The sequence below is a fragment of the Macrobrachium rosenbergii genome, chromosome 14 (genome assembly GCF_040412425.1).
Source record: "Macrobrachium rosenbergii isolate ZJJX-2024 chromosome 14, ASM4041242v1, whole genome shotgun sequence".
Taxonomy (NCBI): domain Eukaryota; kingdom Metazoa; phylum Arthropoda; class Malacostraca; order Decapoda; family Palaemonidae; genus Macrobrachium; species Macrobrachium rosenbergii.
This window is the reverse complement of record NC_089754.1, coordinates 55345707-55362270: the sequence shown is the minus strand read 5'-3', so window position 1 is coordinate 55362270 and position 16564 is coordinate 55345707. Positions and strand designations below refer to the sequence as shown.

At 40.1% G+C, this 16564-nt stretch overlaps 1 protein-coding gene across 7 annotated transcripts in view; it reads right to left on the bottom strand.

Annotated features, from left to right (window-relative positions):
- The window catches only part of LOC136846179 (EF-hand calcium-binding domain-containing protein 14), a 331698-nt gene that overhangs the window by 119023 nt on the left and 196111 nt on the right, over positions 1–16564 (bottom strand). The window lies entirely within an intron of this gene.

Here is a 16564-nt window from a genome sequence, read left to right as displayed (position 1 = left end):
TCAAGACGATGATAAGGGGGAGTTAGACAGGCTGGACAGCAATATGAAGGGGGAACCATATAAATTAAATGTACGAAATGTAAAGTAAAATTACAGAAAGCTGATAAAATATGGAAGAGACTGAAGTAATTATGATGGAGAGAGAGAGAGAGAGAGAGAGAGAGAGAGAGAGAGAGAGAGAGAGAAGAGTATACAGATATTTATAAAGCCAAGAGAGACAAGGTCTACCCACTTGAGCCGAGTCGCCTCCCACCTGGGGTAACTACGTAGGCGATGACGTATCTTAGAGGTATACCTGTTCATTACGGCAATCCCCCTGCTGACGCAATAAGGAGGCAGACAAAGCTCCGCCTACATGGGGGATTTTAGGGGGGAAGTGAGCAGACCTCCTCTTTCTCTTGGCCTTGGATATTTAGGTTTCAACATAGAATATTCTACGGTGGAGCCATGTAACTTCAAATCGGCGATTTCTAATTGAGAAAGTCACCTCAGAACGACAGACGTTTGGTGGACATCGATAAATTTTGGCGATATGCAGCCATAAATATTATTTTTCTAGTAACTTTTCCAAACTTAAAAAAAATGAAGTCCATTATGGCCTCGCGGTACATTCAGTTTTCTTTATTCTTCCCGGCCTGATCCCCAATCTGGGTCGCTGTTTTTGATGAGCTTTTCCAAGTGTTTCTAAGACTTACTCCCCGTTGGAGCATAGTGCCATCAGTGCACCTCACAGGGTGCACTGTAGGCATTACTAGAGCTGCAACCCCTTTCATTACTTTTACTGTACCTCCATTCATATTATCTTTCTTCCATCTCGCTATCCACCCTCTCCTAACAATTATTACATAATGCAACTGCTTTGAGGTTTTCCTCCTGTTACACCTTTCAAGCCTACACACTCTCATTCTCCTTTCCAGCGCTGAATGACCTCATAGGTCCCAGTGATTGGCCTTTAGCCTAAACTCTGTATTCCATTCCATTCTAACACTTACTGAAGAGTTCATTTCATAATTTCCTTCGGCAGGTTTTAGGAATTTCCTTTAATAATCACGTATAATAAATCTATCCATTACAGGGGAACATTTTCAACGCAGGCGAGTGAACTCTGACATGTTCCTAAAACGTGCTCTTCTTGTATTGCTGAAATTGACCAATTCTCAATCTGGGACAGGAATATTGCAAAATAAATATAAAATCAAATGACATTAAAGTATTACAGAGAGAGAGACGCAATGATATCACGAAGGGGAAAGGGTCATCAAACGGTCTGGTGATACGGTTGCAACGTGGAAATTGCTGATAAGAAAAAAAAATTAAATTACATTCACGTTTCCACATCAGTGATAAACACAAAATAATAAAATTTGGATTGCAATTTACATTTCTCGGTCTGAAAGAAATCCCTCTTTACACTATTACACAGTCTCTCTCTCTCTCTCTCTCTCTCTCTCTCTCTCTCTCTCTCTCTCTCTCTCTCTCTCTGGAGTCATCGAGAAAGAGAGTAAAAAATGCTCCGAAGTTTCTTCGATGCAATCGAGTTTTCTGTCCGGTGGTGACCTCAGCCACGGCCCGTAAAACCCAGCCAGGGTCTGGTGGTGGCCTGTGTTGCTGGTACCTTCACGGCGGTGCCAGAAGTACGATTGTGACTAACCTTAACCTTACATAAAATAAAAACTACTGAGGCTAGAGGGACTGCAACTTGGTATGTTGATCATCCACCCTCCAATCATCAAAGATACCAAATTGCAGCCCTCTAGCCTCAGTAGTTTTTATTTTATTTAATGTTAAAGTTGGCCATAATCGTGCTTCTGGCAACTATATAGGACAGGCCACCACCGGACCGTGGTTAAAGCTTCATGGGCCGCGGTTCACACAGTATTATACCGAGACCACCGAAAGATAATCTATTTCCGGTGGCCTTGATTATACGCTACACAGAAAACTCGATTGCGCTGAAGAAACTTCGGCGCAATTTTCATTTGCTGTACAGAATATTCACATAGATAGACTAATATACGCATTTCTCTGCATCACGCAATAACCACTATTAATAGCCTTTCAAGTTATATATTTTATCGTTCTTTACGTCATCTATTGAGCAGTAAAATGATTTTTTTACGGTATGGATACTCCATAAATATTTAAGAGCAACTGGTTTCATTTATCACGCGATATAACACAACAATTCAATCTTAAAAAAGCATCGACATAAATGTAAGTAATATACTTGACATCAACAAAGACGGAATGACCAAAATCACCTCAACTTTCCCGTCATTTCTGAGACGCGGAACCATCACCAGTATATCAAAAAAGCAACCGCAAACATCACGAAAGAACACAAGCAACACAGAACCGACCCGAACACATTCGTCCGCATCGTGATCATGGACGCGAAACGACTCACTCTACGCAGAATTGCAATTCATCAAAGGACCATATTATGTTCCGGGACGCGGGACAAGGAACGAAACCCATCTGAATGCCATAAAGCAGCGGAGAAGAGATGCCAATGATCGTAACCCCGAACGGCAAAAAGGGAGAATGAAGTGGACGTTTGGACGAGAATGGGAAGCTATTGCACGTCGTTGTAATATAGGGGGCAAAGAGAATCAAGACCGTTAAAAAAAGTGTGGGAAGATACGAGAGAGAGAGAGAGAGAGAGAGAGAGAGAGAGAGAGAGAGAGAGAGAGAGAGAAATTTTCTGTCACACTCACTACGGAGGATTCAAACAGAGACAACTAGAGTTAACTAGAGTTCAGAGAGAGAGAGAGAGAGAGAGAGAGAGAGAGAGAGAGAGAGAGAGAGAGAGAGAGAGAGAGCGATTTGTCACAATCATTCAGACCAAATTAACTAGTTCTGAGAGAGAGAGAGAGAGAGAGAGAGAGAGAGAGAGAGAGAGAGAGAGAGAGAGAGAGAGACATTCAGAGAGAGATTCTCTCAACAATCACCACAGAACATTCAGACCGAAATTAACTAGTTCTGAGAGAGAGAGAGAGAGAGAGAGAGAGAGAGAGAGAGAGAGAGAGAGAGAGAGAGAGAGAGAGAGAGAGAGATTCTCCTTAACAATCATCACAGAATATTCAGACCGAAATTAACATTCTGAGAGAGAGAGAGAGAGAGAGAGAGAGAGAGAGAGAAATTAATGGGAAATTGGTTCTGAGAGAGAGAGAGAGAGAGAGAGAGAGAGAAATTCTCTCTCAAAATTACCGCAGAGCATTCAGACGGAAATGAACTATAGGAATTTTAAGCCTTAAAAACATTGAAAATTCAACCATATATAGAATTAGAATCTGGTCTGCTGGTACAGCGGTTAGTGTCGTGGCATGCCGCTCAGATGTCGCGGGTTCGCGTCTCCCCCAGAGCGATGAAAAATCACTGGCTCTGTATCGCGATCAGTTACTGCTGCAGTGTTGGGGTGTCTGCTGCGGTGGGAGGTTGAAACCAATATTCTTTGGAAGCTTGAAGAATTTCAAGTTAGTGCCCCCTTTGGTGTGCTTGTTCCGTGTGAATAGGTTTCATCTACTGAAATAAGAAGAAGAAGAAGAAGAAGAAGAAGAAGAAGAAGAAGAAGCAGAAGAAGAAGAAGAAGAAGAAAGAGGCAACGTGTCGAGCACGTGAATTAATTGGTTCAGAGCGGACGTCTGCACTTTCTGCACTGCTGTTTTCGGCCCTGGCGACTTAATCCTCTGGGTCATACACTGATACGTTTCCCTGACGGCCATCGGTGTTGAATTGCGTACCACGACGATGCCCAGTAAAGTATTTTTGCTTTTGTTTTATCTTGTACTGACTAACTTAATACAAACAGGGAGACAGAGACAATATATATATGTATATGTATATATATATATACACATACAGACATATACATAAGTATGCCCAACTTATTCAGGGAATGTGATGGTGTATGCATGAAGTTGATCATCTCATACCCAAATAACCGATGGCCAATCAATTATCTTCTAGTTTTCCATCAGCTGGTTTTGACTTTTTGAGCTTCTGCGCAAAATAATGCTCACTGCAAAATGACAGCCAGGACTATATCTCGGCCAAATGGCGAGCTTTGCTGATACCATTACAGCGACCTCTTGATTGCACCAGTATGTATTACATTACTCCCTTAATGTAATACTGTATTGTATTACAGTATTTTCTCCTTAAGAGGAATACTGTTGACGGACTAAAAATACATTATATACTCTCTCAGAATCTGAGAATTCTAAGACAAACAAGGCCAAATGAACTGTTAGAAATCTGACTATTGCCAAGATGAATCCATCTAGGGTCTCCCCAAGATTACCCTGAGGCATTTTCCAGAGACATAACCAAGTACCGAACCTTTCCCTGAAAAAAGCGGGACGCCATATCTTAAAAACTAACCACCGAATTTTCTTGAAAATAATCTCATTATGTTTCCCACACCCAAATTGCTGAGCTAATACTAGTGATATCCTGACCTAACCTAACCTAGGGCATGGGCAAAAAAACCGGGGCTGGTGCAATACTACTGAAGCATACATCTCAGGAATTTGCAGCCCGGAAAATCAAAAGAATTTTCAATGGCAAAATTGTTTCCTATAGTATCTTGAGAACATCTAGTTCGACATCCAGAAAGACCACACGTAAATACCGGAAATAATCCTGAGTATCAATTCCATGAAACATCAGCAGCTGGCAGGAGAGAGAGAGAGAGAGAGAGAGAGAGAGAGAGAGAGAGAGAGAGAGAGAGAGAGAGAGAGAGAAGTAAAAAATGCGCAGAAGTTTCTTCGGTGCAATCGAGCTTTCTGTACAGCGTATAATGCTGTATGAAACTCTCAGCCGAGGCTTATGAAACTTTCAGCCACGGCCCGGTAGTGGCCTGTGTAGTTGGCACCTGTAGATATAATCAAGACCACTGAAAATGGATCTATCTTTCGGTGGTCTCGGTATAATGCCGTATGACCCGCGGCCCAAGAATCTTCAACCACGCCCCGGTGGTGGCCTGTCCTATATCGTTGCCAGAAGTATGGTCATGGCTAACTTTAACCTTAAATGAAATAAATACTACTAAGACTAGAGGGCTGCAATTTGATATGTTTGATGACTGGAGGGTGGATGACCAACATACCAATTTGCAGCCCTCTAGCCTCGGTAGTTTTTAAAGATCTGAGAGCGGACGGAAAAAGTGCGGACGGACGGACGGACAAAAAAAAAAAGAAGCCATCTCAGCAGTTTTCTCTTACGGGAAACTCAAAACGAGGAAATACGTCGCGGGGAAACTCAATCAAAATTCGCGTCGCAACAACAGCATTCAAGTTGTTCCTCGGGAAATTAGCATTCGGAGCAACGGAGGAAGAGACTTCATGCGGAAAGGGTTCCTCCCCCAAGAACGAAAACATCGGCAGGACTCGCTAAAGGCTGGTAAACAACCGGATGATGGAAGTTAGAGAGAGAGAGAGAGAGAGAGAGAGAGAGAGAGAGAGAGAGGGAGAGAGAGGGAGAGAGAAGGACCCAGGAGAAGTTGATCTGGTCTTCCCTGGCCTGGCCGGAGAGAAAGGGGAAGTTAGCGAACGAGAAATGGAGTTCGTAAAGTGATAACGAGGTGGTAGCAAAGGAGAGAGAGAGAGAGAGAGAGAGAGAGAGAGAGAGAGAGAGAGAGAGAGATCCTTTCTCATAATCACCACATTGCATTCAGGCCTGAAATTAACTAGTTCTGGGAGAGAGAGAGAGAGAGGGGGACAGAGAGAGAGAGAGAGAGGTCCTTTCTCACAATCACCCCATTGCATTCAGAACGAAGTTAACTAGTTCTGAGAGAGAGAGAGAGAGAGAGAGAGAGAGAGAGAGAGAGAGAGAGAGAGAGAGAGAGAGAGAGAATTCTTTTTCACAATCGCCGCATTGCATCCAGGCCGAAATTATCTAGTTTTGAGAGAGAGAGAGAGAGAGAGAGAGAGAGAGAGAGAGAGAGAGAGAGAGAGAGAGAGAGAGACTTCCACAATCGGACTTTTCTTCTTCTTCTTCTTCCAAAAAACGAAAGAAAATGCCAATTGTGGAAAATTGCAATTCTGAACACTAAGAAGCAAAAATATTCATTGAGACATGGGTGTACTACTGTACGCTAAAGAGTTTCTGACACACACACACAAAAAAAACGAAGGACCCGGCGCGTTTTATATTATTATTATTATATTATTATTATTTCGCCGGAAAATTTCAAAAAGGAGAGAACACGTCGTCATCAATCATTCTGGCATTGTGGGGAAAGGCTCCTAAAATAATCTTGTGAAATATTACGGATGATTTTGGACTGAACATTCCATGATCTCTCTCTCTCTCTCTCTCTCTCAACACTCTCAGTCATATATATACAGGGTATGTATATATATATATATATATATATATATATATATATATATATATATATATATATATATATATATATATATATATAACATATTTCTAAACTTAAATCCTACTGTATATTTAATACATTAACGTATATTCTATATATAAATATATACTAATGCTTTTAAAGTAATTCTTATTAGTATATATATTTAATATATATAAACAGGGCTTGTATAAAGTATAACATAGAAATAAGAAGATTACAAAAAGTATTTACAAAGGAAAGTATCTCATCAGTCCCACATCAATAAATATTACACAAATACACACACACACACACACACACACGCACACTTGGGACAACGAGAGAGAGAGAGAGAGAGAGAGAGAGAGAGAGAGAGAGAGAGAGAGAGAGAGAGAGAGAGAGAGAGCGTTTCCTTCCAGAAACTGGGACTCCAAAACCATAACCCTTTAGTACTCAGATAATCACCGCCATTAAAGTTTGTCTAATTAAGGCCAGATTACAATTCGTGTGGAACTAATTACCGATTCGAGCTCAGCTTACTAAAAGAGCAGGCGACTCTCTCTCTCTCTCTCTCTCTCTCTCTCTCTCTCTCTCTACACTGCTGCTGCTTCTGCTGTGCAGCTGTTTTGGCTGCAGCTGCTGTTACTGACAGCGTAAAGGTCAAACGTGAATAAAGGAAAAATGTCCAACCTTTCTTTTTTTTAGTTCGCCATACTTACATTCATACATACTGTACATACACATACGTACATACATAGAGCACATACATACATACATATATTCATACATGCATAAACATACACATGCACACATAAAATATATATACACACAGACATACATAATATGTGTGTCTCTATATGTATATGTTATGATAAATTTAACAAGCTGAGTATAGTTATTTCCTCCAAGGCCAATTTCGCATACATTCACACATCCGTATATATATATATATATATATATATATATATATATATATATATATATATATATATATATATATATATATATATATGTACATCCATGCAAAAACACTCGAAATAAGTTAACTACGTACAGCGCGTATTGAAATTATAATAAACGCCCAAGAAAAACGCCAGCGTGTACGCATACAACCCAATACGCATCGACTTACGATCCTTTTGCAAATACTTTTTCCCAAGAGAAGCTTTTGCATTCCCAATTTGCAGAGGCACGAAAAAAGAAAGCGGGATTTAGTCGGGACTTTGCATTAGAAGGCTTTGAATTCTTTGCTGCTTCCAGTAATTGTATGAGGTAGGTTCTTCTCCTTTCTAAAAGGAGAAAGTCGAACGCAATCTCCATTCGTTTTCTACCCCCTTTCGTCTCTCCGGAACCTTCAACAACATTTCCTGTTTCCGCATCGGAAAGGATTTATTTGTATTTACAGTCTTCCTTAAGTACAATGTTTCCCGCGGCTGAGTGGTTGGTGTTATAAACATTTGAAGGTTCAACAATTTGAACTTTTTTCAGGCGATGGAATAACTGCTGTCAGACATAAGAGACCGTTTGCTTTGCAACGAAAAAAATCTCATTTTTTATAACTGAATTCAATATATATATATATATATATATATATATATATATATATATATATATATATATATATATATATATATATATAAAGGTTCTCTCTATTTTTTTCACTCGTTATTCCCAAAGCTGTAAAACCCGGCTGAGGAAATTGATCTACAAAGGAAACTTGCAAACAAGCTGAAGGTACTGAATGCTTCCTAATGCAACAAATGTCCACCAATTTGATATAAAAGTTTTTTTCGACGATAAACAAGAACAAGTAAAAAATGCGCCTTAGTCTCTTCGGCACAATCGAGTTTTCTGTACAGCGTATAATCAAGACCAAAGAAAATAGATCTATCTTTCGGTGGTCTCGGTATAATGCAGTATGACCTGTGGCCCATGAAACTTTGACCACGGCACGGCCTATATCGTTGCCAGACGTACGATTATGGCTAACTTTAACCTTAAATAAAATTAAAACTACTGAGGCTAGAGGGCTGCAATTTGGTATGTTTGATGATTGGAGGGTGGATGATCACCATACCAATTTGCAGCCCTCTTGCGTCACTAGTTTTTAAGATCTGAGGGCGGACAGAAAAAAGTGCGGACGGACAGACAAAGCCGGCACAATAGTTTTCTCTTCCAGAAAACTGAAAAGACCCCTCGACTTCCAGTTTCCAACTTGCACGACCAAACGCAAACTTAATGAATACATTCCAAGGCCATTTCTTCAGCAGTTTACCCCGGCGTTCGCACAGCGATATAAACGACCCGAGAATAATGCTGGAGAAGAATTTAATCCATTTCTGGCGGAAAACAAAAGGTACAGCTTTTAGAAAGAAAATGCTTGCTACTCTGACCTTTGCGCCTTCTAGTAAAACAACGCAGGTGCTTTCTAAAACAACGCAGGTGGAGCCATTGTTCGGCGAGACCTGAATCTGCTAAAAATTCCCTCTCTCCCACCCAAAGCCTGCTAGTATTTTACCAGCTTAGAATAGGTTGGAGAGAGAGAGAGAGAGAGAGAGAGAGAGAGAGAGAGAGAGAGAGAGAGACTTAGGCCAAAACCCAAGCGCTGGGACCCAAGAGGTCTGAAAGGTGTAACAGGAGGAAAACCTCAAAGCAGTTGCACTATGAATCAATTATCAGGAGAGGGTGGAAAGTAAGATGGAAGAAAGAGAATATGAACTGAGGTACAGTAAAAGGAATGAAAGAGGTTGCAGCTAGGGACTTCAGGGATGCTGAAAAGACTCTTAAGTAATGCCTACAGTGCACCTCGCACCACCCACCTACGGGGTAGAATAAGTTGGGGTCAGTACCACATAAAGCATCGATTTCTGGAATATAAAAATCTCCTGGATTTATATTTGTTTAAAGTCATAAGATTTGCACATCATGTCTACATCAAAACTTGATTCACCAAACAACAAAAAAGTACAAAACACACTAGCGGATCCTGGGGGCGGTACCCGGGCACTTACCCAGCCCCCATGACAAATAATGACAAAATAATAATATTGAAGATTTAGATAATAATAACATAAATCAGAAATATAAAAATGGGAAAAAAATAAAACCTATTATAGAAATAATACAATTTCGAGAAAAAATATAATAATAACAATTATATATATACATATATATATATATATGTGTGTGTGTGTGTGTGTGTGTGTGTATAATATGAAAATTGGTGGCCCACCCCATCTGATGAAGCAACGCTACAAGTGTATACTGCTTCCCACTTTTCAGCAAACCAGTATTCATAAGATTATGGATTTTGTGTATTCATAAGATTATGGGTTTTATGTATCTATAAGATTATGGATTTTACAAACAACTCAACAGGAAAATAACTAAAAAGCAAGAGGGAAGAAAGATACACATTACCAGAGGATTGATAACAAACACAGCAAAATGAGTGAAAACAAGAGGGGAAGAAGACCCCCTTTGCAGTCAGGAACACGAGAATCGAAGAGACAGATTTCTCTCTCAAAAGAGAAAAACATATCCCCGTATTTCCGGTCTGGTTACCATAGTTCTTTGATATCAGACTATAGTATTTCAAAATTTTGATATGAAACTCTCTCTCTCTCTCTCTCTCAAACATATCGTATTTCCGGCTTCAGTTAAGTTGTTTTGATATGAAACATCTCTCTCTCTCTCTCTCTCTCTCTCTCTCTCTCTCTCTCTCTCTCTCAAACATATCGTTATTTCCGGCTTCGGTTTGTTTGATGATATGATAGTTGTTTTTTGATATCAAATTCTCTCTCTCAATCTCTCTCTCTCTCTCTCTCTCTCTCTCTCTCTCTCTCTCTCTCTCTCTCTCTCTCTCTCAAACATATCGTATTTCCGGCTTCGGTTACCATAGTTGTTTTGATATGAAACTCTACTCTCTCTCTCTCTCTCTCTCTCTCTCTCTCTCTCTCTCTCTCTCTCTCTCTCTCTCTCTCTCTCTCTCTCTCTCATATCCACGTTATATCTGAAACATATCGTATATTTAAAGTTGTTTTGATACCAAATTCTCTCTCTCTCTCTCTCTCTCTCGCAATATCTGCTGGACGCCAAAAAAACTCAGTGCAATATCCCTTAGCACACACAAGCAAAATAGCTACTTTGCCGTGTTTATTTGCTCGGAATGGCTTCCATGAAGAGCCAGTGCAAACGTTCACTTCTTTATCCTCATGACCCTCCATGATACTGAGGAAAGGCAACACTTAACAGGGATAAAATAGAGAGAGAGAAAATGAAATACACGTGCAAAATAAATATGGTCCTTCATTCGCAAGATGTTTGCATCTGAATACGTAAACGTTGGCAAGAGTCAGTATTTGCAATATATCTTTTTGTTTATGTATGTATATAGTATCTATGTGTATGTATGTATGTATGTATGTATGTATGTATGTATATACATGCATACTTAAACAAAGATATATTGAAGATACTGAATACCGCTTCGTTTACGTATTCAGATATAAACAACTTGCAAATGAAGGACGATATATATGTATATATATACGTGTATGTATCTAATGTATGTATGTATGTATGTATATAAGTAATAAATAAATAAATAATAAATAAATATATATATATATATATATATATATATATATATATATATATATATATATATATATATATATATATATATATATATATATATATATATATAAAAGCAAGCAGTCGAAAAAAATGACCTGTCATAAACACCACACACGCAGATTCGCTTAAAATCCCCCACGAGGCCGAGACGCGGCTCAAGCAAGCAAAACTGCTTTCACCATCCTGCTCCCAAAACACAAACGAAAAATGAAAGCACTTAACAAACCAAAAAAAAGGCTGCCCCATTCCTACACATTCCCTGAGAGGAGTTTAGCACCCAGATGGCTGCAAACTGCAAACTGAGATTTTCTCTTCATTATCTATTCAGACGCTTTTCATTTTGCATGAGGCAATTTCATATTTTTATGGATTTAACGTTCCTTTAGTTTTTGGTTTTCTGTAAAAGAAAACTGTTGTGCCGGCTTTGCCTGTCCGCCCTCAGATCTTGAAAACTACTGAGGCTAGAGGGTTCCGAATTGGTATGTTGATCATCCACCCTCCAGTCATCAAACGTACCAAATTGCAGCCCTCTAGCCTCAGTAGTTTTTATTTTATTCAAAGTTAAAGTTAGTCATAATCGTGCTTCTGCAACGATATAGGATAGGCCACCACCGGGCCGTGGTTGAAGTTTCATGGGCTGCGGCTCATACAGCGTTATACCAGACCACCGAAAGATAGATCTATTTTCGGTGGCCTTGATTATACGTTGTACAGAAAACTCGATTGCCCCGAAGTTTTTAATTTTTTTTTTCTAGGGAACGTCTGGTTTATATTTCAAAAATATTGATATTCTGAGTCAAGCAAAGATATTTAAAAACTCTAATTAACTGACTGAAAAGGTACAACTGACCTTCCTGACACAGGTAACCCAACCACAGAAATTCCTCGCCAGTACATATTTTTAAATAAGATATTCGCATGGAATGGTATTATTGTCTTGGGGTTTCAAATAAAACTGATTACAATATATCAAAAATCGAATAAACTCCTCCAGGGCCTCCGATTTCGATTGTAAATATTTGGACGAAGCTCTCGCCTCTAATATTTTTCTCTCTACCCCAACTGCGACCCACTACAGTCGACTGACAGCTGGGCTCACTCAGTTTGTGAGCTGGGGACGCTTACACCAGGAGGCCAGAGAGAGGGAGAGGGAGAGGGAGAGGGAGAGGAGAGAGACAGACAGACAGAGAGAAAGAGAGATACATACATGTAATATTATAAACGCCAGTCAAATATAATCATCGAAACTAGAAATACAACGTATGAGACAGAGAGAGAGAGAGAGAGAGAGAGAGAGAGAGAGAGAGAGAGAGAGAGAGAGAGAATTTGATACCAAAACAACTATGGAAATCGCAGCCGGAAATACGATATGTAGGAGAGAGAGAGAGAGAGAGAGAGAGAGAGAGAGAGAGAGAGAGAGAGAGAGAGAGAGAGAGAGAGATTTCACATCAAAACAACTATGGTAATCGAAGCCGGAAATATGAAATCTGAGAGAGAGAGAGAGAGAGAGAGAACGCTCGTTCATCAAAGCCAACCATATACCCTGGATCTAGGCTTCCATCATATCAAAGCGGCGGCCGCATTACTCTAAAAAGCAATTAAATTTATCAGCACAAACTAACAGAAACACAATTTTATTTACCAAAAAATGCTGAAAGCTTCTATCCTCTTATGAAACACGCTACCATCAACGTTATTTATCATAATAATAATAATAATAATAATAATAATAATAATAATAATAATAATAATAATAATAATAATAATAATAATAATAATAATACAAAAGGCTCAAAAACCAGGCGAAATAATACGTTTTTAAATTATCTATTAAAAAAAAAATTATATAATGTAAATATTATATAAATTTCTGACTCACATCAGGATCGAACCCAGGTCTTTCAACTGAAAGGCAAGGCTTAGTATATGGCCTGGTTGGCAGCGGTCTTGCCTTTCAACTGAAAGACCTGGGTTCGATCCCAATGTGAGTCAGAAATTTATTTCTGTTCCACACGTGATTATGTTGATTATTTCTATCAAATATAATATATATATATATATATATATATATATATAAAATCAGTGCATTAATAACTACATCGTTATCCCTGGCACACAAGCTACACCTCTCAATAAAACACCTACACCCGTTATCTCTGACACACAAAGCTACACCTCCCAAAAAACTTACACTCGTTATCCCTAACACACAAGCTACACCTCTCAATAAACCACACTCGTTATCCCTGACACACAAAGCTACACCTCCCAAGAAAACACTTACACTCGTTATCCCTGACACACAAAACTACACCTCCCAAGAAAACACTTACACTCGTTATCCCTGGCACACAAAACTACACCTCCCAACAAAACACTTACACTCGTTATCCCTGACACACAAAACTACACCTCCCAAGAAAACACACTCGTTATCCCTAACACACAAGCTACACCTCTCAGGAAAACACTTACACGACGAAGGGTTTAGGTAATAGAACACAGCCAAAGAATTCCCGGTTTTAATCAAAATGCTGCTCCAGACAGCGAGATCTCTCAGGGTAGTCTTCCTCTACTTCTTCTCCATCTGCTTTAATACCGGAGAGTAGGAGAGAGAGGAGCTGACCACTCTCTCTCTCTCTCTCTCTCTCTCTCTCTCTCTCTCTCCTCTCTCTCTCTCGACCCAACCCCGGAGGAGGAGGAGGGGTAGGAGGAGGAGGAGGGGTAGGAGGAGGAGAAGAGGGGTAATTGCACTCATTATCAATCTAAGCGGGATGCTTGCGTCTCAGTAGGGTGCTGGGGCCGCCCCGGCCCTTCCCATTCAAACCCCTCTCCCCCTCAGATAAATGAAAAGGAAAATGTTCAAGTTGGGATAACGACGATGATGAGGCAGGCACACACACACACACACACACACACACACACACACACAACTCCGTAATTCCGCTAATTCCACTCGAGCGAGGCTCTAACAATATCCTTCCTCTCCTGAAACATCTTCCCTGACACAATTTCTCTCTTGCGAGGCTGAGCCGCGCAAGGTTTTTCTCGGGGCTTTTATCTGGTATAGTTGTTATTGTCGTGGCATGCCACTCAGACGTCGTGGGTTCGCGTTTCTCCCAGGGCGATGGAAAATCACTGGGTCTGTGTCGTGATCAGTTACTGCTGCAGTGCTGGGGGGTTTGCGGTGGGAGGTTGAAACCAATATTCTCTGGAAGCTTGAATTTCAACTCAGTGGCTTCTTTGGTGTGCTTGTGAATAGGTTTCATCTACTGAAATAATAAATAATAATATATAATTGCTAATGTTAAAGGCGACTTATTATCATTAATTTTCTGAATTTATCACGGTATATACAAGCATGACCAGTCATGAAAGAATTTTTAAGTTTTCAGTTGTTCGTAGTACCATAAAATTGTGACTCCAAATTATCGCCCTTATTTCTGTCCGCCCTTAGGCCTTAAAAACCACTGAGGCTAGAGGGCTGCAAACTGGTATGTTGATCATCCACCCTTCAATCACCAAACATACCAAATTGCAGCCCTCTAACCTCAATAGTCTTTATGTTATTTAAGGTTAAAGTTAGCCATAACCGTGCTTCTGGCAATAGGATACGCCACCAACGGCCCGTGGTTGAAGTTTCATAGGCCGCAGCTCATACAGCATTATACCGAGACCACCGAAAGATAGATCTATTTTCGGTGGCCTTGATCATACGCTGTACAGAAAACTCGACTGCGCCGAAGAAACTTCGGCGCAATTTTTACTATTTTTTGGTGATTTCTCACAACTTTAAGTAACATATGAACTTTAAATTTTATATACGGATGCATCAAATCAAGAATTGAAGAGCATCTACCTTAGATATCCACACATTCCTCTTACCCGCGTGCTTGCGAGATCCCATGCATCCGCCCAAGCACTTTAACCTTTGATGGGCTTTTGTTCAATGATTTGCTAATAAGACAAAGACAGAGACAGGGAATTAGTCGGCCCAACCCCTTCCGGCCCCTTTCTGGTCAACAGCATCTCTGATTTCGCGAGGGATTTGGGGATCTGCTGTTTCACAGCAGCCTGCGTATTGACCGCAGTCATTCCCAAACGTAATTCACTGCTGTGTCATTCTGATGTTTATTGTGCATTTAGAAAATTGATCTTCTGGTATGTGTGTGTTTGTGCAAATATTTATATGTGTTTGTATTTGCATGTGTGAGATATTTTCTGTTAAAACAAAATTCCATCTAATATAAGACTCCTATATATATATATATATATATATATATATATATATATATATATATATATATATATATATATATATATATATATATATATATATATATATTTTTTATTTTTTATATATATATATATAGTAAGAGCGTGTGCACAAAAATGTATTTTATATATATACACATATATATACACACATATACATATGTAACTCTAAAGCCACAAAGGGCATTGTGGCTATTAGAATTATATATGTGTCTGGTAAAAGTGACCAGTAGATTCTACACATATACATATATATACTATATATACATACATACATACATATATATATACACATATATACATACTATATATACATACATACATACATACATGTGTATATATATTAAACATACATGCGTACGCATAAAATATGTTTGCCTTTCTAACAGAAAGGCAAAAAAAAAAGGTAATGATTCTTTATAAAAAAAAAAAATAAAAAATACAATAACAGACAGACACAAAGCTTCCGGCTGACCACATTCATCTCCGGCACACAATGGCAAATCAGCCCAATAGACGCTTCACACCGTCCAGCTGTCATTCATATTGCTATTTCGGGGAACACCCTCGCTGCAAAATTCGCAGCAGCACGAATTAAACGAAGGGCTGTGGCACAGCAACCTGCTCCTGTCCCTTCGGAGCAACACAAATTAAAAAAAAGCTGTGGCACAGCATTATGCTGGTCCCCCCCCCCTCGAATCCGAATTCTAAAATATCATCCGTCAGATTGGGAAGCACCGGTGAGGAGGAGGAGGAGGAGGAGGAGGAGGAATAGGAGGAGGAGGAGGAGGAGGAGGAGGAGGAATAGGAGGAGAGGGGGAGGAGGAGGAGGAGGAGGAGGAGGAGGAGGAGGAGGAGGAGGAGGAGGGAGGAGGAGGTGGTGGTGGTGGTGGTGGGGTGGAGGAGGAGGAGGAGGAGGAGGAGGAGGAGGAGGAATAGGAGGAGAAATAGGAGGAGGAGGAGGAGGAGGAGGAGGAATAGGAGGAGGGTGAGGAGGAGGAGGAGGAGGAGGAGGAGGAATGGTGGAGTGGTGGTGGTGCTGGAGGAGGAGGAGGAGGAGGAGGAGGAGGAGGAGGAGGAGGAAGGAGGAGGAGGAGGAGGAGGAGGAGGAGGAGGAGGAGGAGGAGGAGGAGGAGGAAGAATGGTTGGCTGGTTGCTTGAATGGGGTAGAAAAAGGGAACGATTCAAGTTGCCAACATCACGAATAAGAAAAGGCAAATATCTATGAATTATCCCACGTCACATCCACAAAAGCGAATTATGTGTTTCGTCACTAACTCAATACAAATATAAACTCTG